Consider the following 23,023-nt stretch of genomic DNA (forward strand, 5'->3'; position numbering starts at 1 on the left):
ACCCACATGTGGGTGCAGGTGCCCCAGTGAGGGATGCAGGGTATAGCCCCCTGAAGCAGGACACTGGGGACACAGCTTTCCCAAGTGGCCATTTTCAGACAGGTCAAAATGGCCAATCACTGTTTTTTTTAATGACAAGCAACATGCACACAGCATGAACTCATTTTTTTTTCTCTGCAAGTGTTGACTGAGTGCCTCCTGCATGTCAAGCCCTGTACTCAGGGCTCAGGAGAAGGCAGCCCCGAAGCTAAGATAGAGACTGGATGGCAGGCCCCGAGGAGGGCCTCGTGTACAGGGACCCATTTCACCCTCTGAGCAGCCTTATGAGGGAGGCTTCCTTATCCTCATTTTACAGACAAGGAAACTGAGGATTAAGTCATTTGCACAAAAACCCAGACCGAAGCCAGATGTCTCTGGTTCCTGAACCCAGTTACCACCGTGCAAAGTGACCTGCCCACAAGCCTTACCTCTCACTCGGCTCCATGGGCAGGGCCTGGGGGCTCAGCGACAGGTGACCACATCTATTTTGCACCTTATTAAAAAAACCAAAAGGGAGTCAGGCTATAAGTGGAATGGATTGGTTTTTAGGTCACAACAAAATGGCTTCACATCAAACGAGCTGCATCACAAAAGATGTCATAAGGGTAAAATACTTACATAGAGGGAAGCGTGCTTTCCACCTGCCACCCTTCAATAATTTTCAAATTTGCCCTGTGTGCAGCTATTCTCTCTTCATTCAAGTCAATTAAAAAATTTCAAAGGACAAAAAGGCATACTTGTGGCTCAGGCCTTGATCTGGACCTGCGGGGCTCGTAGTCTAGGGGGGAGCCAGAGCTTGTCAGGGGCAGAAAGAGCACACACGAAGTGACAGATGAATACTGTGGACCACCCACCATGAGCATCCTGGCAGAGAGTGAGGACCGAGAAAGCCCCACAAACTTGAACTCGAGCCCAGGGCATGTCATTTCACCACCTCCCCTTTGCCGGAAGCTGTGAAGACCGAGGGATACGATATTTTGTGCCCAGCTTGGTGCTGGGCCGGTGTCCAGGTTTCTTAGATGCCCAGAACAAGTCTGCTGGGGAAGCCAGACCTGAAACTGCTCCACTTCTGGGCCGAGGGATGCCCAAGCTACTGCGGGAGGCCGCGGGAGGAGATTCTCCCGGGGACGTGGGGGGCAAGGAAAGTGTCTCTGCGAGCACCCTTTCCAGGTGGCAGGAATCCCCAGGCAGAGGCACAGGGAGGGGCATGGCGAGGTGGAGGTGAGTGTGTGTGAGCAGTAGTGAGGATTCCGCGGGGGTGGAGAGACAAGGGCAGAGAGTCTGCTAGAGAGGCAGGTGGGGGAGAAGAGGAGGCTGACATTTTCAGGGTAGAATCGATGGGATTTGGGGGGCGTGACAGAGTACCTGAAGCAGGTGAGTCATGGGGATGGTACATAGGGCTCAGGGATCTATATACCTAGAGCAGTGCCAGCTAGGAATGGTTTTTACATTTTCAAGTGGAAAAAAACAATCGAAAGAAGAATAATGGTTTACCTTGAGTGGTCATAAATAAAGTTTTATTGGAACACAGCCATGCTCATTCCTTTACACAATATCTGTGGTTGATTTTATGCTACAATGGCAGAGTTGAGTAGTTGAGACAGAGACCCTATGAGCAGCAAAGCTGAAAATATTTACTATCTGGATCTTACAGACAATAGTTTGCTCATCTTCGGCTTAGAGGGAACTTTCAGGCAGAGAAGAACAGTAGCAGGTGATGCTGAAAAACTGGATGGGTCCAGGCCACCGGGGCCTCCTTCTTCCCTGCCCAAGAACTGAGCTTAAGCTGAGAGCAAGTGGGAGCCATCTGGGGTTCAGGGAGGAGAGTGACCTGCTCAAATGAATGTTGAAGAAGGGGCCACCTGGCTGCTTAGCAAGAATGGATAAAGGTGGGCCCAGAGCACCTGGAGTAGGAAGACCAGCAGGAGGTGGCTCCAGAGGTCCGTGGGGCTGCCCTTGGGAACATGTGCTGGGACCTAGCCTTGAGGCATCTCCCCGCCCTGCCCTGCTCCCCTTTGCCGATGGTCTACAGTGGTGCTGCTGCATACCCAAGATGCCTTGCACACACGGGTGGAAGTGAATGCTCAACGGGACCCCCAGAGCGGAAGCTTGAAGCCCACCGCCCCGGAAGGGCAGGAAGCACATGGAGGGTGCCTCGAGCCCGGAGCAAGAGCGTTAGGGGCCAAGGTGTGAAATGGTGGGCGCTTGGAGAGCTAATGCTGGCCGCGTAGCAGGAGAGGACGCCCAAAACGTGGGCAGGGCCAGTGGGCTTTGAGTGCCCGCTGCGGGGGGAGGGGAAGTTTCCGCCCGGAGTCAGTGGGCCATGCCTGCGGGAGAGGGAGCACACAGTTGTGTTGGTCATATGCATGGATGGAGGGGGTCAGAAGGATACAAGTAAGCCAAGGCCCAAGGCCCACAGGCCACTGTACATCGGGGATCTTCACCAACACACAGACCTGTGTAGACGCAGTAACAGGCCCAGCGCTATGCGCGCACCACAATACAAAACCAGGCCTCTGCCCACGGTGGTCGCAAATGCGTATATACATCATCGCAGACGCCCAGGGCCTGGCAGGCACACAGTACAAGACCTAGAGGCCTCTCTGCACACGGTCACAGATGTGTGCACACAATCACGATCCAGGTACACACAGGCACAGCCCCAGGGATCCACGCCCATGCACACACGGGAACAGACCCGGGTACACGCTGCAGGTCACACAGACCCATTCACACTGCAAAACAGACACACGCATCCAGGCGCACACAGAACCGGACACGCAGACGCATGCACATGCCAGACACACATACTCTCCGACCCGCTCCGCCTCCCATCGCACACACACAACCGCACAGGACGCACCGGGCCGTGGGCCGGCGCACGCACGGTCACAGGCAGGGGCGCGCGCGCGCACGCGCGCACACACACACACACACACACACACACACACACACACAGACACACACACACACAATTTGATCGCACGCGCGGGAGGCGCGGAGCGGCGGCGGCCCGAGACTGCGGTCCGAGGCACCCCCAGTCCCGGCGCTGCGAGCGGAGCCCGGCTGGCGGCGGAGGGGAGGGGGCGCCGGTGGGGGCGGGGCGGGGGCCGGAGCCGCCCGAGCCCGGAGGGAGCGGCACCCCTGCGCTCGGCGCTCGGGCCTCGGCTCCGCGCCCCCCGCGCGCCTCCCGTGGGGCCCTCCCCGGCGCCGGTCTGCTCGTCGGGCCCCCGCCGCGGCCCCGTGGTGCAGGCAGGCGGCCGCGCCTGGCCCGCGGGACGGGGTGGAGGTGGGGGCGGGGATCGGGGCCGGGCCGGGGCCGCGCCGCCTGCGATGCCGGGCGCCCGCCGCAGCCGCCGCCGCCGGAGCCCGGGATGGGGCGAGAGGTTGCGGCGGACGCCAGCATCTCCCCGCCGGGGGCCCCGGGGGCCGCGGAGCCGCCGCCGCCGCTGATGCCGCCGCTGCTGAGACCCGGCGGGCGATGGGTGAGTTGACCCTGGCGTCCTGGGGGCCCGAGCCGCAGCCCCCTCCATCCCTGCACTCCGGCCCTCCGCCTCCATCTCCGCGCCTCCTCCTCCGCGCTCGCTGCGCCCCCAGTCACAGCTCCCACAGACCCTCTCCCTGAGCGTGACCTTTGGGGGCGGGGGCGGGAGAACTACGCTGGGGGGCCGGGGTGGGGGTCCGAGATGACGGGCGGATGCAGAGGCGGCTACTCAGTTCTGGCGCCCCCTCCCCCAACCCGGCTGCTCAGCGGAGCTTTCCGTGGCCCGGGAGGGCAAAGCCTCATCCCCTCGACCCCCCACCCCCGGCCTGGGCCGGGGGCGTCCCCGAGCCTCGGGGCTGGAGCCAGGCTTTGTGCGCTGCGCCCCCGACAAACCTCCCGCGCGGCGCGGGACTGGGGGTGGGAGGCCTCAGCGCCCGCCTTCCCCCATCCACCTCCCCCCACCCCGGGTTGCGGCGGCGGCGGCGGCGGCGGCGGCAGCGGCAGGGGCCCAGGCGCTGTCTGGGTGCTGGGCGGGTGCGGAGGCCGGGACCAGGCAGAGGGGAGTGGGGGAAGAACCCCAACCCTTCCTGCTGAGGGGGCTCCCGCTCTTTCCACTTCACTGCCCAGGGCGGGGGAGGCAACCAGGCTGGGGGAGGGCGCTATAAATATCTGCAAATAATGAGTTCTGAAACCGGGGTGGGGAGGGGAGTGCACCTGGGTTATAGTGGGGGGGGTGTGCCTGAGCTGGGGTGCCAGAGAGGCAGAGATGGGTCTCAGTCAACCCTGGTGACCTGAGGTCGGGTGACTGTCTAGGCTCTAGAAGACTTCCTAGAAGGGGCGTGGGCAGGGACACTACCTCAATGAGCTCTCTCCAGGGTCCCCCAGCACTGCCACTCTCCACCCCAGAGCACTCCTCTTCACTCCTGGGCCACCAGGCCAGACCTTCCTTGATGGGGGAGTTGCGGGCACTGTTGTGTCACCTCCTGGGCAGTTACTAAAAATCCAGGCAACGGGCCAAGCCTGAGGATGGAGGGAAGAAGACAAGTGGCCCCCCACCCCCCACCTGGAGGAGCTGGGAGTTCTGTGGGGTTATCAGTGCTAAAGAGATAGGCACAGGGTCCTAGGAAAGTTTGAAAAAGGGGCTGCCAGTCCAAGGGGGAGAGAGAACTTGCTGGGAAACATAAAAGGAAGCTGGAAGGGTTTGTTGGTGGAGAAAGTGGGAAGGGCATTCTGGGAGGAAGGATGGCATGAGCAAAGGCTCAGAGATGTGAGTATGTGCTGGGAGATGGAGGTGGGGGAATGGTCAAGCACTGCGTCAGGCCAAAATCAGAAGCCAGATGAAGAGGGGGAGCCAGGGCTGGAGGGAAGGAGGGCCAGGTGGAGGCGAGATGGCGGGTCACACCAGGGAGCTGGCACGAGGACAGCACAGTGAGGGGTGACTTGACTGGGATAGCGCCATCTGGCTCAGCTGCCCCCCTTCCGAGGGTCTGCCCAGTGCCCTTGATGTGGTCAGGGCTGCTTGACCCACACTGGTGATCCCTTTTACTGTGGAAGCTGGACCACCTCCGGCTGGGCAGCTTTCAGAACCTCAGTTTCCACATCTGTCACATGGGGAGAATCCTCCACAGAGTTGTGGTGAGGACTGCATGAGATGCCGCATGCCGCACCTGAGAAGCACTCGGGAAGCGCTGGCTGCTGCATCCGTATTTTTACGTGTAAAACAGGGACATGGATACCAGCTGGCGGGCCACGTCCACTTCATGGGTGACGGTGAGGATCCCATGAGGGCTGGATGTGACTAGGAGGTAGCCGAGGCCTGGGGGAGCTGTATGTCCATGTCCTCCTTCTAGGAGGAGCAGTGAGGAGTGACCAGGGACAGGGTGGTCTGCATAGACGGCCTCCTCTTGCCCTCGTGGGCACCCATCACCTTCTGGCCCCCAGCCATGCCCATCAGGGGGCTCTGCTCTGCTCCCCAAGGCCAAAGCCTCTTTGTTCCCCACACCGCATGGTGCACCCCGCTCCCAGCTAGCTCTAGTCTACCACATGGGGACCAGGGCTCCCTTCCAGAAGTTTCTTCAGATATTCTGATCAACAAACATGATGTCCTCCTGTGAGGGGCACTGTGCCGGGCAGCCAGGTGGAGAGGACACAGGCCTTGCCCCCCGGAGATTGGAATCTAGTTGGCCAGCAGATATCCCTGGGCACCCATGGTCTGCCTAGCTCTGTGCTGGCTGCTTGGGGGTAGGGGGAGAGTCTCAATAATTGTGCCATGAGGCAGCCAAGTGCAGAAGTTAAAAAGCAAGGATTCCAGATCCAGTGGCCCAGGTTCGAATCCCGATCCTGTCACTTCTTACCGTGTGACAGTGTACTAGTCACTCTGCCTCCCTGTGCCTCAGTTTCCTTGTCTCTAAAATGGGGATGACGCACATTACTGCTATTTGAACAGCCTGGTTCCGTTTCCATTGGGCATTCGCTGCCCCCCTCCCTGAATGAGTCTCCCTCTTCGCCCCTGCTTCCTCAGAGACTACACAGCCTGCCCCAGTAGATGTGTCGTCCACTTCCGCGTTCTCTTCCCCTCTGTCTGTGAGTCCCCATGGGCCAAAGCCTGCCTTTCTGTACCCACTGCTTGAGCAGGGGGCAGTGGTATGCTGGCAACTGGGTCTCGAATGAGCTGGGGTGTAAATGGTTCTCAGCCCAGGGGAACGGCCCTGCTCTTCCTTCCACCCATTCCTCCCCCTTCTCCATCCCTGATGGAGGACGCTGACCCTCCACAGGGCAGCCTCACTTGCAGCAGAGTGGTCACAGGGACCTTGCTTGTGCCCATCTTCCAGAAGGGGAAAGAGAGGCTTCAGGAGCGGGTGGGAACTTCCCAAGGGCTGGAAGCGGGCCTGGGGGGTGGGGGGTGGAAGGGTAGTGGCCCACGGTCCTGTGGTCTAGAATGGGCTGACAAGGGGGCCCAAGGTTTTGCCCATAATCCAAGAAGTTAACAGAGTCCCCAAATGCTTTTCCTTGCACTGCTGAAATTCCCCCGTTGGCTCACTTATTTTCATCTTTTCCATAAAAATAAAACTGGAACAATAAGAATCATTCACACACCTAATTACTCTGTTGTTTCATGAATTTAGAGCTTGTTTGGCTAAGACTTTGGTTCCCACTGAAGTGGGACTCCTTGGGGTGGGGTGGGGTGCAGGGTGAAGGCCAGGACAGAAGGTAGGAGTCTGTGTGGACACTGGGGCCTCCTGAGGGCCCAGCCTCTGGCTACCTCTCTAGGCAGGCCAGGAACTTCCCAGAAGGAGCAGGCCAGACAGCGTCTGGTTGAGGGAGGGTGGCCAGAGGCAGTCTCTGAGACTCTGGTTGAGAGACCCATGATGGAGGACTTTCCAGTCATAATAATTTGCTGTTATTTATCGAGCGCTTACTGTGTGCTGGGCACTGGGCCAAAGCACTTTGCGTTCAGAGATGCCTCTAACTTCCCTCGAGGCAGGAGCTACCAATATTATTATCCCATTTGGCAGTTTGAGGCGGCCTGGGGCCCAGGGACGGGAAGTGGCAGGGCTAGGGTTATATCTAGCCTGTAGGACCCCATAGCTTCATGGGGCTGCCTGTCTAGGCCCCCTCAATCACCCAGAGGTGGCTGCTGTCTGAGGCTTGGGTGCCTGAGACAGCTGCCTCACCCGTGTCCTGGCCTCCAGGCCACCCGCTTCAGGGTCCTGGTGCTACTTCCTTCCTTGCCGTATTCCCGGGGCCCTGCCTCACCTGGGCAGCTTGGGGAAAGTATGTATTTCCCGGGCCTCACCCTGCCCTGCTGAGTCAGAATCACACCATGGGAGGGAGGGCTGGAAACCCAGATTTGAATCCCCTGGGGATTCAGAGGCCTGTGGACTCCAAGAACCACTGCTTAGCCCCATGAATTCCAGGATGAGACCCCCGCCCTCTGGGACCCAGATCCCTATGACTCAGCCCCCTCCTGTGTTCTCGGCCTCCGCTCCACCCCCAGCCTCAACCCAGCTCTGCACACACTATGCCATGCCCCCTGCCCGCTCCTCCCCTCCCCCTGCCCATTGCTTTTATCCCAGCACCTGCTACTGCCGCTTCCTCCAGGGAACAGGTCCTGGGCTGGCTGTGGAACCCCCAGAGCTTGCTTAGTACTTTGGACAAATCCCTCGTCACCACTCTCCTCTTGTTACGGGGGACCAGCACACAGTCTGGGTGAACCGTGGTGGCCAGGGAAGGGGGACCAGGGAGAGCTGCCCATTAAGGCGGGGGACTCGTTCCTGGGCTGGGCACACAGGCACTCCCTGGGGGCTGACACCATGCCTCACACAGAGGAGGCACTCGAGAAGTATTTCTTTTTTTTTTTTAATTTATTTATTTAGTTAATTAATTTATTTTTGGCTGTGTTGGGTCTTCATTGCTGCGTGCGGGCTTTCTCTAGTTGCGGCGAGTGGGAGCTACTCTTCGTTGCTGTGCGTGGGCTTCTCATTGCGGTGGCTTCTCTCGTTGCGGAGCACGGGCTCTAGGCGCGCGGGCTTCCGTAGTTGTGGCACGTGGGCTTCCGTAGTTGTGGCACGCGGGCTCTAGAGCACAGGCTCAGTAGTTGTGGCGCATGAGCTTCCTTGCTCCGTGGCATGTGGGAACTTCCCGGACCAGGGCTTGAACCCTTGTCCCCTGCATTGTCAGGCAGATTCTTAACCACTGTGCCACCAGGGAAGCCCGAGAAGTATTTCTTTAGTACTTGTTGAATGGTAATTTTGAGAGTGGAAGATGAGGGCCACTTCCGGAAACAAGGCAGATTGGCTGGTTTAGGTGAAAGATAGAGAAGGTGCCTTCTCGACCCATCGCCCAGGACTGTGAATGTTAATGGTCGTAACTCATATTTACGGCAGAAATGGGAACGAGATGCTGGCGCTTTCTTGCGTGATTTCATTTCAATACCTCAGGAGCGATGCACCAGCTCCCCCAGCCAGACTAGAAATCCAGCTTCCAGCTTTCCTCTCAAGCCTTTTCTGCTGCTGTCCCTCTGTCCAGAATGCCCTTCCCCTCCTCTCCTGACCCATCCTTTAAGACTCCTTCAGGAAGCCACGCCACACCCCTACCCCAATGGCAAGGCTGATCCTCCTCGCTAGGGATTTCTGCCTGTCCGTCCCCATGGGATGAGACCCGTGTGCAGGACAGGTCTATCGAGGGTCTGGCAGGGATGCCAGTGGAGTGAACAGAGAGGACTGGGTCAGGGGACTCGTGTGCAGGTCACCAAGGGACAGCAGTGGGGTTGCTTTGCTGTTCCTTGTGTCTAGGTGGCAAAGGGAGGGGATTCTGGGAAAGACCAAGGGACCTCCCAGCGCAGCTCCTGAAGGCAACTGGAAAGTGCAGCCCAGTCGGTGACTGTCACCTCAGTCCAGAGAGGGGGCCATACTGGGGAGCTTGGGGCCACCGGGGAGCTGAACCGGCTCATTTCCCAGAGGGAAGATTGGATCCCGGGGTGCTTGGCACTGACCCAGACCTTTGTGGTCTGTAGGAGGAGAGCCCAGGACTGTGGGGCTGCACCCCACACCCGAGGGGTGTTTCTCAATGGGGTCCAGGTTAGGGAGTGGATGAGAAGGAGTCAAGGAGAGCAGCATCCCCAGGGCTCAGGTCTGCCCTCTGGTCCTCCGGTGTGGGAGACAAAGCTCCTTAGGAAAAATGTGTGTTGCCCCAAAGCTGGCAGGAAATCCATGTCAATAGCTCATTCCAGCAAAAATGTGCACAGGAAAAAACTCCGTAAGAACTTAAGCCAAAATGTTAGCCCAGGGGGTGGTGGGATGGTGGGTGGTATCATCCTGTTTCTTTCGCTGTGACGTCCAGATTCCCTAGAATGTATGAGAAACCTTTATAACCGGAGAGATGAAGTAATATTCTAAAGGAGAGAGGTAAGAAAAGGTGTCGTGGGCTTCCCTGGTGGCGCAGCGGTTAAGAATCCGCCTGCCAATGCAGGGGACACGGGTTCGAGCCCTGGTCCGGGAAGATACCACATGCCACAGAGCAACTAAGCCTGTACGCCACAACTACTGAGCCCACGTGCCACAACTACTGAAGCCCATGCACCTAGAGCCCATGCTCTGCAACGAGAGAAGGCACTGCAATGAGAAGCCTGTGCACCGCAACAAAGAGTAGCCCCCGCTCGCCACAACTAGAGAAAGCCCGCGCACAGCAATGAAGACCTAACGCAGCCAAAAATAAATAAATTAACTAATTTAAAATAAAAAAAAAAGAAAAGGTGCCGTGAGAACAGCCACCTCCCCATATTTTGGATTCTGGGGTCACTGCCTGTGGGCAGCCTCCAGGGGGACTGGCTGTGGGGTCTCAGGGTGGGAGTTGGCCCGTCCCAGGCACATACCCCAGAACATGTGCACCCGTGGCAAACAGCTTGCGTCTCTCTCATTCCTGGAAATCGGGTCAGTGAGGGTCCAGGCCTGGGGCTACTGGGATGCAGCGCCCCGAGAATTCCGCCCCAACCTCTGACTTCCTATGGCACCAGTCCGGCCTTCGCTCCTCTTCTCCCATGTACCCCACTTTACAGCCTCGGGGCTGTTGCTATGCTGGACCGTCCACCTGGAAAGCCAACCCACTCCACCCCAGGTGCTGCCACCCACCCAGGAAGCCATTCCTGCCCCTTCCAGCCAGGGGTGACCCCAGAGCTGTTGGCTTTACCCCCACACCCCTGTGCCCAGTGGGTGTGCATCGCCGTTGACTGCCCTCCTGACGGACTCCTGCCTCGAAGTGCCTTTCCGCAGTCCTGCAACGTGGTCAAGTTCTCCCCTGTGGTAATAGTATTCCTAATCACAGCTCAGCCCTGAGGCCGGGTGGGGACTCAATCTCTGACTCCTCCATGGCCCCTGGCTCTGTCCCTGGTACAAAGCACTCATTCATTCATTCAGCACTTAATCACCGGTGCCTACTATGTGCCAGGGGCTGGGCTAGGTGCCAGGGCACAGCTCTGCCGACTGCAGGGTGTGAGCGTGTCTGTTTTTGTGCATTTGTGTGTGTGTGTGTGCGTCACCAGCACGTGCACACAGCAGGAGCAACTCTGTCATATGAATGCGTGTCCCTCAGTCTGTGCCCGTGTGTAACCGTGCCAGTCTTGATCATGCCTAGCTAATTCATTCAGCAAGCGTTTATTGAGTGCCCACAAGGGGGTGCCAGGCCATGACCCTGAAGATGAGTGTCCCAAGGTCTCTGCTCTTGGGAAGTGCCCATCTTGTCAGGACATCCCAGTGCAGACTGGTGGGGACGGTGGCCAGCAGGGGTGGGGGTGGGCAGGATGGCATCCTGGAAGGATGGGGAGAAGGGTGAGGAGGGGCACTCCTGCCTAGCTGTGGGTGTGCTCTGCGATCCCCCGATGGCCCTGGGACCCCAAGCTGACCCTCCTTGCTGGTTTCACTGCTCTGAAGTGCTCCTGAAGGCTGATGGGGCTGGAACACGGAGCTGTGGGCTGTGAGCCCCGCTGCCAGTGCAGGGAGGAGAGTACAGTGCCCTGAAGAAGTAACATGTGGGCTGGAGAGCCAGGGCTGCAGAACTTTCCATGAGAGGAGAACCTCGGGACCAGACCCCAGAACATAGCACCTAGAAGTGGAACCCCTCAATTCAGAAGAGAGAAACTGGATTATGGAATTGGAGGGGGGAAATGGAGCAGCAAACCTAGAATGTGGCCTGGAATGCGGAGCACTGATATCAGTCAGAGCTGGAAGGTCAAGTCCGTGCCCCCAGGGGTCAGTGGGAAACTGAGGTCCAGAGAGGATGGGGCGGTCCTGCACCTTGGTGAGCAGCAGTGGGCATGCACGTGGTCTCTGCTGAGCCAGGCCCTTCCCATGGCCTGCTGGTACCTGACCTTGGACAAGGTATGTCCCCTCTCTAAGCCCCGGCCCCCATCTGTGAGGTGGGCTCGCGAAGGTGAGCTGAGATGAAGCGCATCACCTGGGAAGGGGGCGCTGCTCTGGGCGCCCAGGGTCTCCTGGGAGGTTAGCAATTGCTGAGACTGGGACCCCAGCCACCTGACCCCTGGAATGACCTTCGCACCTGTGGTGATGCTTCTGTCACTGCTGCCCCACCGTCAGTGGGAAGTTTGAGCACTTGCAGGCCTGTTCCAGAATGCTCTCTGGATCCAGCGGTGGGAAGGACTAAGTAATTAAAGAAGCAAGAAGAGATTGGCGGCTTCCACGAAATTAAGGAGCGGGGCCCAGTGCCTGCAGCCCTGCGCGATGGCCCCCTGCCATTTGGTGAGGGCTCACTGAGAGTCCCTGGTGGGGACTGACCCAAGGAGGCTATGGCCCCTCGCAGGCAGGGGCGGACAGAGAGTAATCGGGAAGGGAAAAGAGAAAAGGCTCATTGTTCAGCCTCGAGGAGGCTCACTGGGTGCCCAGAGCCGCAGAGCCAACCAGCTGTGCACCTGCTCCGTCAGAGCCACTCCCAGCAGGAGGTTAATTGTGCTCAGGTTCCCAGGTTGCGGGAGCCACAGGCTCTGGGCCAGGTGCAGCCCCACATCCCTCCGAGGACCCTGCAGGTGGTGTTACCAGCCTCCCTTTAATGGCTCAGCAGACAGGCCTGAAGAGGGTAGGACTTTTGCTTGGGGCCACAGAGCTGTGGGTGGCAGAGCCAGGGTTCAAGCCCGTTTCTTCATTCAGCAGCGGCTGCTCGAGGCCAGGCCTGGCTCTGGGCACTGAGCACACAGCGGTGAGCCTTGGTGGGGAGGATCCTAACCTGCTCGAAGCCATTGCTTCATTTTCCACCTTCTTCCTTCCCATACTGCTTCCCAACCATCAGCCATCACGTTGCTGAGCACTGAGGACGGAACCGTTCCCTTCAGCACCACCAGCCCGTTGGAAGGGACCCTTCGAATTCACGTAGATGCGCCGCTTCCCTGGGGCGCGCTGAGCCCGAGGTCACGTGGCAGGCAGGACTGGGACCTGCAGGCACTTTTCCAGGCCCCAGACCAGGCCTGAGAGCCCGGCGGTATTGACTGAAAAGTGCAGGTGTGTGGATGTGGGAGGAAGGTCTTTCATTCATTCAGCAAACCTCTGTGTCAGGCGCTGTGCTGGAGCTGGGGACCAGGGGAGTGGGGGGCAGGCCAGGGTTGAAACAGCTCGGCTCTTTCCATAGCCTGGGGTCAGGGAGACCTGGAGGAAGTCTAGTTCAGCTGAACCCTCCCCAGACCGGCATGGGGAGAGGGAGTGTAAGATTACACAGAAACATCGAGCCTCCTGGAAGATCTGGACTTTATCCCGAGGACACGGTTCTCAGCTAGGAGGGGCAGCGCCAGATGGGGCTTTTGCTTGGCTCACAGGCACCTGGCTGGAGTCCCCTTGGGAAGGCCACTCCTGTTGTGCAGGTGAGCATTGGTGGTGGTACCACCAGTGTGGAACAGTGGCACAGGGAAAAGGGTGGGGCTTGTGAGGTATCGGGGCATGGAATAGACAGGCCTAGTCATGCGGGGTCAGTGAGGGAGGATTTAGGGTGGTTCCTGGGCTCCTGGCGTGGGCGGCTAGGTGGATGGTTGCACCCCTGACGGGTTCCAGAAGGAGGAAAGTTGGTAATGCCCGAAGCTGTACAAGCATCCTGGGTGCCAGGCTCAGGTCACAGGTTATCAGCTCAGGTTGTTGGAACAACTGAGCAAGTTCTTTGCGCCCTGTCTTTTTTTTTTTTTTTTTTTTTTTTTGCGGTACGTGGGCCTCTCACTGCTGTGGCCTCTCCCGCCGCGGAGCACAGGCTCAGCGGCCATGGCTCACGGGCCCAGCCGCTCCACGGCATGTGGGATTCTCCCGGACTGGGGCACGAAACCGTGTCCCCTGCATCGGCAGGCAGACTCTCAACCACTGCGCCACCAGGGAAGCCCCCCCTTTTTTTAATATTGATTGATTGATTGATTTTTGACTGCATTGGGTCTTTGTTCCTGCGCACGGGCTTTCTCTGTTTGTGGCGAGCGGGGGCTACTCTTCATTGCAGTGCGCGGGCTTCTCATTGCAGTGGCTTCTCTTGTTGCGGAGCACGGGCTCTAGGTGCGCCGGCTTCATAGTTGTGGCACGCGGGCTCAGTAGTTGTGGTGCACGGGCTTAGTTGCTCTGCGGCATGTGGATCTCCCAGGACCAGGTCTTGAACTCGTGTCCCCTGCATTGGCAGGAGGATTCTTAACCACTGCACCACCAGGGAAGTCCCTTGCGCCCTGTCTTGCAGTGGAGGGTTCCAGGCATGATGGGAACTGACTCTAAAGCCCAGGTCCCCACCCTCCCTGCAGCCTGGCCCAGATCCCACTGGCTCTGCTCTTCTCTTCCCTTACCCAGCCAGCACTCGGGCCTCCCGCATGCACAGGTGTACCCACCACCTGCCGCCCTGTACATGTGGGGAGGTGCCCGTGGGAGTCCTTCCACTCCTACTGCCTAGGAACACGGGGGCCAACCTCTGCCTCCACCCTGGGCATGGGCACCGCTCCACCCCCCACGTGGGCACTCACCTACCCCTGCCCCCCAGGGGGCAGCACATGGGACAAAGTCTCTCCAGCTATCGCTTGATTCTGTCGCCCACCCTGCATCCTGCCTGTGCTAGAGAAAGCTCCACGAGGACAGAGGAGGGGTGGGGTGTGCCCTCCCCTCTCTTCCCCCACACTCAGGCCTGCTGGGCTGGAGATGGAGCTGAGGCTCCGAACTGAAGTGGCCCTTTGTACATTGTCCCTGGAGGATGGGCGAGCCTGGCAGGAGGGGCTGGCACTGCTGGGGCTGCCTGGGCAGGACGGCGCTGATCTCAGCAGGGCTGGGGGGGCTTCCTCTGGAGCAGTGGAGGGAGCCCTGCTAGGTGTGGGTGTGCACTGGCGGGCCTGCTGCCTCAGGCACCCCCAAACCAGATGATACTTGCCACCAGGGGTCTAGCATCACTTCTCATATGAGTTCCATCCTCATTCAACAGCTGTTTATGGAGCTCCTGCTCTGGGCCAGGCTTTGTCCTAGGGGGTGGGGAGTAGCAGTGACCGATGACTGGGGCCCATGGTGACCCTGCTCTCATGTTGTTGACATTCCAAGCGAGCAGGGTGTGGGTGGGGGAGACAGACCACTAACACATAAACAAGGAGACAGATAGCTTCAGCAGTGAGGAGTGTTGTGGAGCAGATGACCTGGGAGGGGACGGCCCCTTTAGCTGGCTGGTCAGGAAGGCCCCTCTGAGCAGGCGGCTGGCATGTGGAGATCTGAGGGAAGGGCATTCCAGGCGGAGGGAACAGCCAGTGCGAGGACCCTGAGACGGGTGAGCCTGGGGTGTGGAAGGGCTGGGAAGGCAGGGACTGTGGCTGGAGTCAAGTGGACAAGGGAGGCAAGGTCAGCAAAGATGCAGGGACTGGGCCTGTGGGTGCAGAAAGGAGTTTGGATTTTATTCTGAATGTGATGAGGGGTTTGCGCAGAGGGATGTGGCCTGATGGGGATTTGCAGTGACAGAATTGGTGGGCTCAGTGCCAAATGAAAATGCAGGGCCCCTTGTTCAAAAATTGAGAATTTCAAGACAGAAAATAAAGGGAAGGCGGGGCCGGTGAGGAGGAGTAGAGGCATTTTGGAGGGAGGTGCCAGTAGGCCTAGCAGCGCCCCAGCCGGGCCATCCAGGCACGTGGTGAGGCTGTGTGGAGAGCCGGCATGACCTCAGCCTTGGAGATCAGAGGACTGGTCTCTGTCAAGGTGCTTTGGGCATTACCCCGTTTAATTCTCCTGAGCTGAGGGGCTGGGATGATCCCACGTTGTAGACGGGGACTCTGAGGTCCAGGGATATTGAGTGACCTGCCAGGATCACACAGGGTCGAGAAGGCGCAGGGGCCGGATTTGAGTACAGTTCCGCTGGAGTTTGGATTCCAGGGAGCTGCTGCCCCACTGCTCTGTCATTGGGGGCTCTCGCTCCTGAGAGACGGGGCTGGGGGCATCTCACATCGTGCCGGGCCCAGAAACGAGTTCTTGTAGAGGCACAAAGTGCTCAGCCCCGGCCTGACTGGCCTTGTTTTTCCTCACTGTGAGTCTGGGAGGTGTGGGTGTTCTGATTTCCATTCCACAGATGTGGAGACTGAGGCAGGGCAGGGCTGGCCTCGTCCCCTGGACTTGTCTGCTCTGGCCGCCCTCTCTTCCTGACGGGCCAGGGTGGGTCATTTGGGTCTGGAAGGCCGAGTGGCTGGGAGGTGGGCCAGGAGCTGCAAGCCCGAGGTGCAGGGGTCTCTGGGGGGGTTTCCTCCCCACTGGCCCCAGTGGGCTACGTAAGGATGTGAGCAATAGGCCTGCGTGGGGCGGGGCTCCGTCCACATTCGCTGAAGGACTGGCAGCGTGTTACTGTCATGAACTGGAAGAAGCCGTGTTCTTCTCAGTCCTTCAATCAGAAGCTCTATTAATGAGTAATAGTCTGCCCAAGTCATCACTGCAGCCTCCTGCTGCCTCGGCTCCACCTCGGCTGGACCCTGGCCTCCTCTCCCTTCCTCCTTTCTCTCCCTTCCGGCACCGGCACCGCACGCCGCCCCGCCTCTCCCAGCCCTTTCCCCGCAGAGATGACCCAGCCCCTGGGCCCTTGGGACGTCCCCCCACTTGGGGGTGTCCTCTCAACTCTCCTCACTCGGGCCTCCAGCCACCCTACTGGGTGGGGCTGATCCTATGTGACAGAGGGAGACACTGAGGCACAGGGGGGCTGCAGGGCAGGCAGACAGACCAACAGGAAGTTTCTCTCCCGAGCAAGCTGGGTGGAGGCGCCCCTGCAGCGCGCGCCCCCGGGAGGCGAGGGCTAAGCTGCATTGTGAGGAGGGGGGAGGAGGGGGGAGGAGGAGTCCCAGGGGTGCGGGGCAGTGTGTTTAAAGGCCTCTGATGCATCCCACCCTCCAGCAGCACGAAAGCTGGCAGCTCTGCCGGCCAGCCCCCTTCTGCGCCGGGGCCTGATTTACGGCTTCACCCTCTCGGGAGTACCCCGGAGAGGGCCATTCCTAACACAGAGAACTAATGCCTTGCCAGTGGTGGACTTGGACGTGGAGCCAGGCAGTACGGTAGCTGTTTGGGGGTCTCCTCTGAGCCCTCTGATTTCTCATCCCTGGCCAGCCTCTTTTCCCACCCCCGGAGAGCTGGGCCCCCGTGCGGGTGAACGGCCCAGGTTCTCCTAGTGGGCAGAGTCGGATTCAGACCCGGGTCCCCCAGCTCCTCTCCCCGCCCCCAGCCCCCGCTTTGTTTGAGCCACTGGGTCCCACCAGTGGAGCGAGTTTGCTTCTGAGCTCTTCTGCGTGGACCTCCGTGTCCCATCCGCGTCCCGCTGGACGTGCCCAGCAGCACCTTGGGAGTCAGGGCACAGGTCACGGTGAACTTCTGCCCAGAGAGCGAGCAGGGAGAGACTCCAAGAGGAGTTGGGCTCGCGGTCTACTGAGCGCAGGGCACCGACAGGCCCCTCACCTGTGACACGGAAACGCCGGGTGCCCTCACCTCCTTGGCTCCTGGCTCTGGGGAGCGGCTCCCGCAGCGGGAGGCTGCCTTGCCCTGTCGCTTGGTTATTGTTTGTACCTCGTGGATAGAGGTGAGGCCATCCGGCTGGGAAGAGGTGGAGCCAGGAAACCAGCCCTGATGAAGGGCAGAGCTGGTGTCAGGCCAGGCCAGAGTTGGCTCACCGCATCGCCACCTAACTGCTGCTGCCTGCGCTCAGCTTGGGGGTGGGGGGACAGCCTCCAGGGAGAAACAAGCCATATAGGCCGGGAGGGGGTCGGGAAGCACGGTGCAGCCGCCGGGATGGGACACTGCCTTACCTGTGGCGTGCCACGCCGGACCCAAGGCAGGTACTGGGTCAGGTGAGGGGAGGGTGGGCCTGGGGGTTCCAGGGAGGTGCCAGGCAGAGATCAGGGTGGGGTGGTGGGTACCGCGAGGGCCCAGGGGCTGGTCGGCCACTCTGCTGCCGCCTAGAGGGTGAGTCAGGCTGGTCACTCAGACTCTGAACCCCTCTCCTCGCCTGTGACGGTGATGGGGGCTCATGGAAGGATCAGATTAGAGCTAAAGCACTTAGTGCACCTGCCAGAGAGTGGCTCTGGGATAGGCCTCAGGTGGGCGCTCTTCGTCCCCCCTTACGGTGACAGGCTGGTAGGGGTGGCCACGGGCGCGGTGGTCTGTGTGTCCCCAGGCCATACGGCCAGGCCCAGCTGGCAAACTGCAAGCAAACAGAAACCCCTGAGTGGTGGGTGCAGGCGGTGTGGGGCCCTCCCTCACTGTCTCTGAGCTCCAGGCCAGCAGGGCTAGGGAAAAAGTAAAGGGCAAGGTGGGTATAGAAGTTGAAGAGAGGGAGGGTGTAGGCAGGAGAGCAGTACACATGGGCAGGCGACAACCCCTGGCAGGGGTCTGCAGGAGTCAGGTCCCCTAAGGAGCTTCAGGCCGCCAGAGCTCCTGAAGTCCAGGCCTGGCCTCAGAAGTTTCTCGACTTCTTAGAGCACCAGACCCCCTTCAGGCTACTGGAGACCCCGACACGGGACCCTGTCCAGGTTGATCTGTTCCCATTGGAGTTGGTAGGGGATGGGAAAGGGCTCTGGGGCTCCTTCAGCCTTTCAGGGAACCCTGGGTTTTGTGAAATGTGTTTTTTTTGTTTGTTTGTTTGTTTTTGCGGTACGCGGGCCTCTCACTGTTGTGGCCTCTCCCGTTGCGGAGCACAGGCTCTGGACGCGCAGGCTCAGCGGCCATGGCTCACGGGCCCAGCCGCTCCGCGGCATATGGGATCTTCCCAGACCTGGGCACGAACCCGCGTCCCCTGCATCGGCAGGCGGACTCTCAACCACTGCGCCACCAGGGAAACCCTGACATGCGGTTTTAAGTCAATGCAGCCCAGCCTTGAGAGTGCCACGGGGGAAGGGGGCGCTCACACTGTTCCAGGGGGAGTCGGGGGTGGGGTGGGGCGGGTAAGCTGCCGGCAGAGGGGTTTTGGGAGGGTGCAGCTGTCCTGGGCACGGGGCTCTGGTGGCTGGTCTGGGCGCATGCCAGAGCCAGGGAGGACTGTGACCCACAAACGCAGGCCCACGGGCTCCTGCTGGGGGCCGGGGCAGACGTGCAGGGGTCTTTGACCCGGGCTAGGCTCAAGGCAGCAGCCTAGACTTTGTGCGGGAAAGCCTGAATGAGAAGCCGCAGCAGTGGCGTGTGGGTGTGAGTCCTGCTGCTGCCAGCTGAGTCTCAGGCAGGTCCCTCAGCCCCTGTGCCCCTCTCCTCCTGCCCAGTTGCCTTGAGGATAACGGAGTAAGGCCAGCTCACGCAGCGGCCGGCCCCCGCGGCACTCAGTAAGTTCCAGCTGCCCTGAAGAAGGCGGTGGTGATGGACGCGCCCTCTCCTGGGAGGAATGTTCCAGGCTTGCTGCTCTCCAGCCCTGCCCAGCCCTGCCCAGCTAGAGGGTGTAGCTGTGTTGACCTCAGTAAAGAGGTAAACTGAGGCCAGCTCAAAGAGGTGAGGACTTGCAGTTTGGGACAAGCAAACTGGAGCCAACTATGAGCGAGTCTGTGGAGGGTTTGGGGCAGGTCGTATTTACGGGCAGGGACTGTAGAGGGGAGAGTTCAGGGAGGGTTTGTTAAAATCAGAAACAGGGCTTCCCCTGGTGGCGCAGTGGTTGGGAGTCCGCTTGCCGATGCAGGGGACGGGGGTTCGTGCCCCGGTACGGGAGGATCCCGCGTGCTGCGGAGCGGCTGGGCCCGTGGGCCATGGCCGCTGAGCCTGCACGTCCGGAGCCTGTGCTCTGCAACGGGAGGGGCCACAGCAGTGAGAGGCCCGCGTACTGGAAAAAAAAAAAAAAAAAAAATCAGAAACAAAAGGAGACCAGCCTTAAAAATTTCTTGAGCAGACAGGACCAGTCTAGTCACACAAACAAAGCTCAGGGCTTCCCTGGTGGCGCAGTGGTTGAGAGTCCGCCTGCCGATGCAGGGGACACGGGTTCGTGCCCCGGTCCGGGAAGATCCCACATGCCGCGGAGCGGCTGGGCCCGTGAGCCGTGGCCCCTGAGCCTGCGCGTCCAGAGCCTGTGCTCCGCGACGGGAGAGGCCACAACAGTGAGAGGCCCGCGTACCACAAAAACAAACAAAGCTCATCTGGTCCACTTTGTGAGACCAGCTCGACCTGGGTCATCTTCCATTCTGCCTCTGGCAAAACTTTCCAAGGGTTTTAGGAGGCAACCTCTGATCAACCCTCGAATCCAAGAAAACCCCTTCACTCCCAGTTTTCTGGAAATCCGGCATTTACGGAAATCAAGTCTCCTGGTCTTTAAGTTTCGTCTCCCTGAGGGCACATGCGTGAGACTCCATTTTACATCCTCTGGTTCTATTTTAGATGAAAATCTTCCGCAGCAGCCTTAGGGTTGCTGACCAAGATGGGGTGCCCGGGGTTCTGCCTAAGGAGCCCCTGAAGTGTGGGGAGTGTCCTTGCCACTCCTCGAGGCCCTACACCCCCTCACAAGACTTGGGGCCCCTGCTTTGCTGCCGCTGCACTGGGGTTCCCGACACACAGGCCCAATGCCTGGGCCACTGTGCCCACTCTGCGCGGTGGCTCCCTCTTGACCTTGGGTCTCGGCTGAAGTGTCCTCTCCTCGGGAAGCCCTCCCTGATGCCTGGCGTCCTCTGTTGGCCGGTTTTCTCATTTGTCCTCTGTCCCCCACTGGACTGAGCTCTGTGAGGACCTCATCCCCCCATCTTGCTCCTGCTGCACCCCCAGCTCCACGCCCGGGGCCAGTCTGCTCTCTCCACCCACCCCAGGACAAGGCAAAAGCACCAGCGGCCCGACCTCGGTCCTCATATGCCTGCAAGGCCCTCTCACAGCCCCAGGGTGGCTTCCCTCCAGCCTGGCCCAGCGCCCCCAGATCCCCGTGCCTGAAGTTCCGCCGTAGTGCTCCTTGCTCTGGCTTGTCCCGGACACTCACTGAACGTCTGTCTGTCTGGGCCCCGGGCTGGGCGTGGGGAGCGCAGGCCCCACCTGGCTTGGAGAATTCACAGTGTGGGAGCAGAGGCTGGCGAGGCAGGGGACTAGCCCAGTTGCTGCTGAGGTTTGCCGTGATAGGGCAGAAGCAGGGGCTGGAGGAGGCGGTCCGGTGGTGCCCGGTCACATGGAGGGGGGGTTAGGGTTAGGGCTAGGGCTGGGGCACCTTGGAGGGGTGCCAGATTTGGGAACACCTGTTCTCAGCGCCCACAGAGCCCTTTCTGTGGGGTGTTTGTATGTCTCTGCGTCTAGCCCCTCTCCTTGTCCCCAAGGCCACCCAGGAGTCCCTGCTTCCACCTCAGAGGCCTTGGTCTCCCTCCTCCTGTGACAAACGTTCACCGTGTGCCCCTCACCAGCTGTTGTTTCACGCACACTTCCTGTTCCAGGCACTTAAGATACGCGGACCGCTCACCACAGCCCTGTGACGTGGACGCCATTATAGCCCCATTACACTGATGAGGAAGCCGAGGCCCAGGGAAATGGCGAGGCCCTGCCGTCTGGCTGCAGGGTCTGGACACTGCCTCAGGTGGCCTCTGTGCAGATCCAGGCCTAGGCCCCGCCCCCAGGCTTGGGGCAGTGTGTGTCCCGGCCTCGCACTGACCACCGGCACCTGCCTGTCCTCCACGGCTCTGCTACTCTTCTTCCTTCCCAGACTTTCCCCAGGTCCCGCCTCCAGCCCCCAGGCTCGGTCCCAGGATGTCTGGCCCCAGTGCCCCCGGGGCCGCATCCCTCCCGCTCCCTCCCTCAGTCACCTAGTATTTAGCAGGTACCTCATCAGCAGCTCACCACTGCCCCCTCGCTTCAGCACCACGGCTGTCCTGCTGTGTGTCCTCCCTGCCTCAGCTCCTCCACAGTCTGTCTAATGCTGGGCGGTCCAATGGAGTAGCCACTAGCACACGTGGCTATTAAAACTGAAAATTAAATTAAATTTTTAATTAGTTCCTCAGTCTCCCCTGTCAATTTCAAGGGCTCAGTAGCCACACGTGGCTAGTGGATGGTGCATGGACAGCCCAGGCCTAGACGTTTCCACCACTGCAGACTGTGCTGTTGGACAGCTCTGGAAGCAAACAGATTGGTCGCCCTGAGGCACAGGCTGTTGGGGTCGCTCCACTCAGAGCCTTCAGTGGCCTGGGGCTCAGGCCAGTGTCACCTCCCCCTGCCCCCTTTAAAAGTGGAGGCTGTGTGGGTCTCAGACCCTGGAGAGCACTGGGGTTGCACAGATGAGCAGAGGAGTGCTCTACAAGTTGATTTACCCTCTGAGCCTCAGTTTCCTCATCTGTAAAATGGGGACAATGATTCCTACCTCCCAAGATGGTTGTGAGGGTCAAGTGTAAGTAAAGCCCCCAGCTGACAGCTGGCACAGGTTTAAGCACGTGCTAGGTGGTGACCATCGAGTTAACATGAATAAGGCAAGGCGGAGGCAGTGTTCAAGACAGGGGTCACAACAGCTGTGAACTTCGGTTCTGGACGGTGGGAGCCACTGCAGGCTTCTGAACACAAACGCCCCACTGGCTGGTGCCTGAGGATGACTCATCTGTTTAGCCTCCAGTGCTGTCCAATAGGACATTCTGGGATGGTAGAAATGTTCTATATCTTCACCACCCATGGGCTTTTGGGGACCAGAGGCTGATGTCCTGGGTGGGCCAGTGACCGGTGGGAAGAGGGGAGGAAGCCCCAGGGAGTCGAGGGCGGGTCCCAGTCTTGGAGACTAACTTTCCCAGGCACGTGCTAGCCACTCTGTGGGAAAGTCCTCAGGCACCTGAAGGGGCTGGGGTCAGGCGGAGTGGGGAGGGGTTTGGAGGAAGGAGAGAGAGGGCCAGGGTGCACAGAAGCTTGCTGTGGAGTAGCAGGGAGGGGGTGGGCTTCAGCATGGGCATGGGACTGAGCCTTCAGCCAGGCGCCCACCCTGGAGCCAGCCAGCAGAGAGAGTGGGGCCCAGACCCTTGTGCCCAGGGAAGTGGCCTGGGTGCCCCGTCCGGCTAGTCCAAGAACTGGCTCCCAGTACGGCTCTGCCTCGCCCCTCTCGGCTTTGGTGTCCTCATCTGTGGATGGGAAGAGCAGCAGCTGCCCCACCCCCAGCCCATGGTAAACAGGTTTTCCAGCACATTCTGGTCACCTGGGCAGAGGGAGTTCTTGGCTAAGGCTGGCCCCTTGAGCCGATTCCCTCTCTCTGGGGAGTGCCAGGGGAGCAGAATTCCTGGGGACTGAGGGTCATGATACACCAGACCCTCCCTTGGCCAAGACATCCATGATTAGCCTGGGACAAGACTCCCAAATCTGCACCCCCACTGGGCTCCAGGTCTACCTGTTGGCAGGTGCAGGATGCTCGGGGAGTCTCAGTTTCCATCTGCTTCATTCCCACAAGCCCTGGCTGGCTGAGCAAGTAGCTTAGCCTTTTATTTATTTATTTATTTATTTATTTATTTATGGCTGTGTTGGGTCTCCGTTGCTGCGTGCGGGCTTTTCTCTAGTTGCGGCGAGCGGGGGCTACTCTTCGTTGCGGCGCGTGGGCTTCTCATTCTGGTGGCTTCTCTTGTTGCGGAGCACGGGCTCT

The 23,023-nt window shown here is 59.7% G+C and overlaps 1 protein-coding gene across 2 annotated transcripts in view; it reads left to right on the forward strand.

The window, feature by feature from the left end:
- The first annotated feature begins 3,385 nt into the window (after positions 1–3,385).
- MGAT3 (beta-1,4-mannosyl-glycoprotein 4-beta-N-acetylglucosaminyltransferase) overlaps positions 3,386–23,023 on the forward strand; it is a 31,053-nt gene continuing 11,415 nt past the window's right edge. The window contains exon 1 of one of the 2 annotated variants that reach the window (XM_033405104.2): positions 3,386–3,524. The gene's annotated coding sequence lies outside the window, so the exon portion shown is untranslated. Of the gene's footprint in view, positions 3,525–4,239; positions 14,786–23,023 lie in introns of those variants that run through there. The other variant, XM_049693821.1, reaches the window with a different exon arrangement.

This window comes from Orcinus orca, chromosome 11 (assembly GCF_937001465.1).
Source record: "Orcinus orca chromosome 11, mOrcOrc1.1, whole genome shotgun sequence".
NCBI classification, from domain to species: Eukaryota; Metazoa; Chordata; class Mammalia; order Artiodactyla; family Delphinidae; genus Orcinus; species Orcinus orca.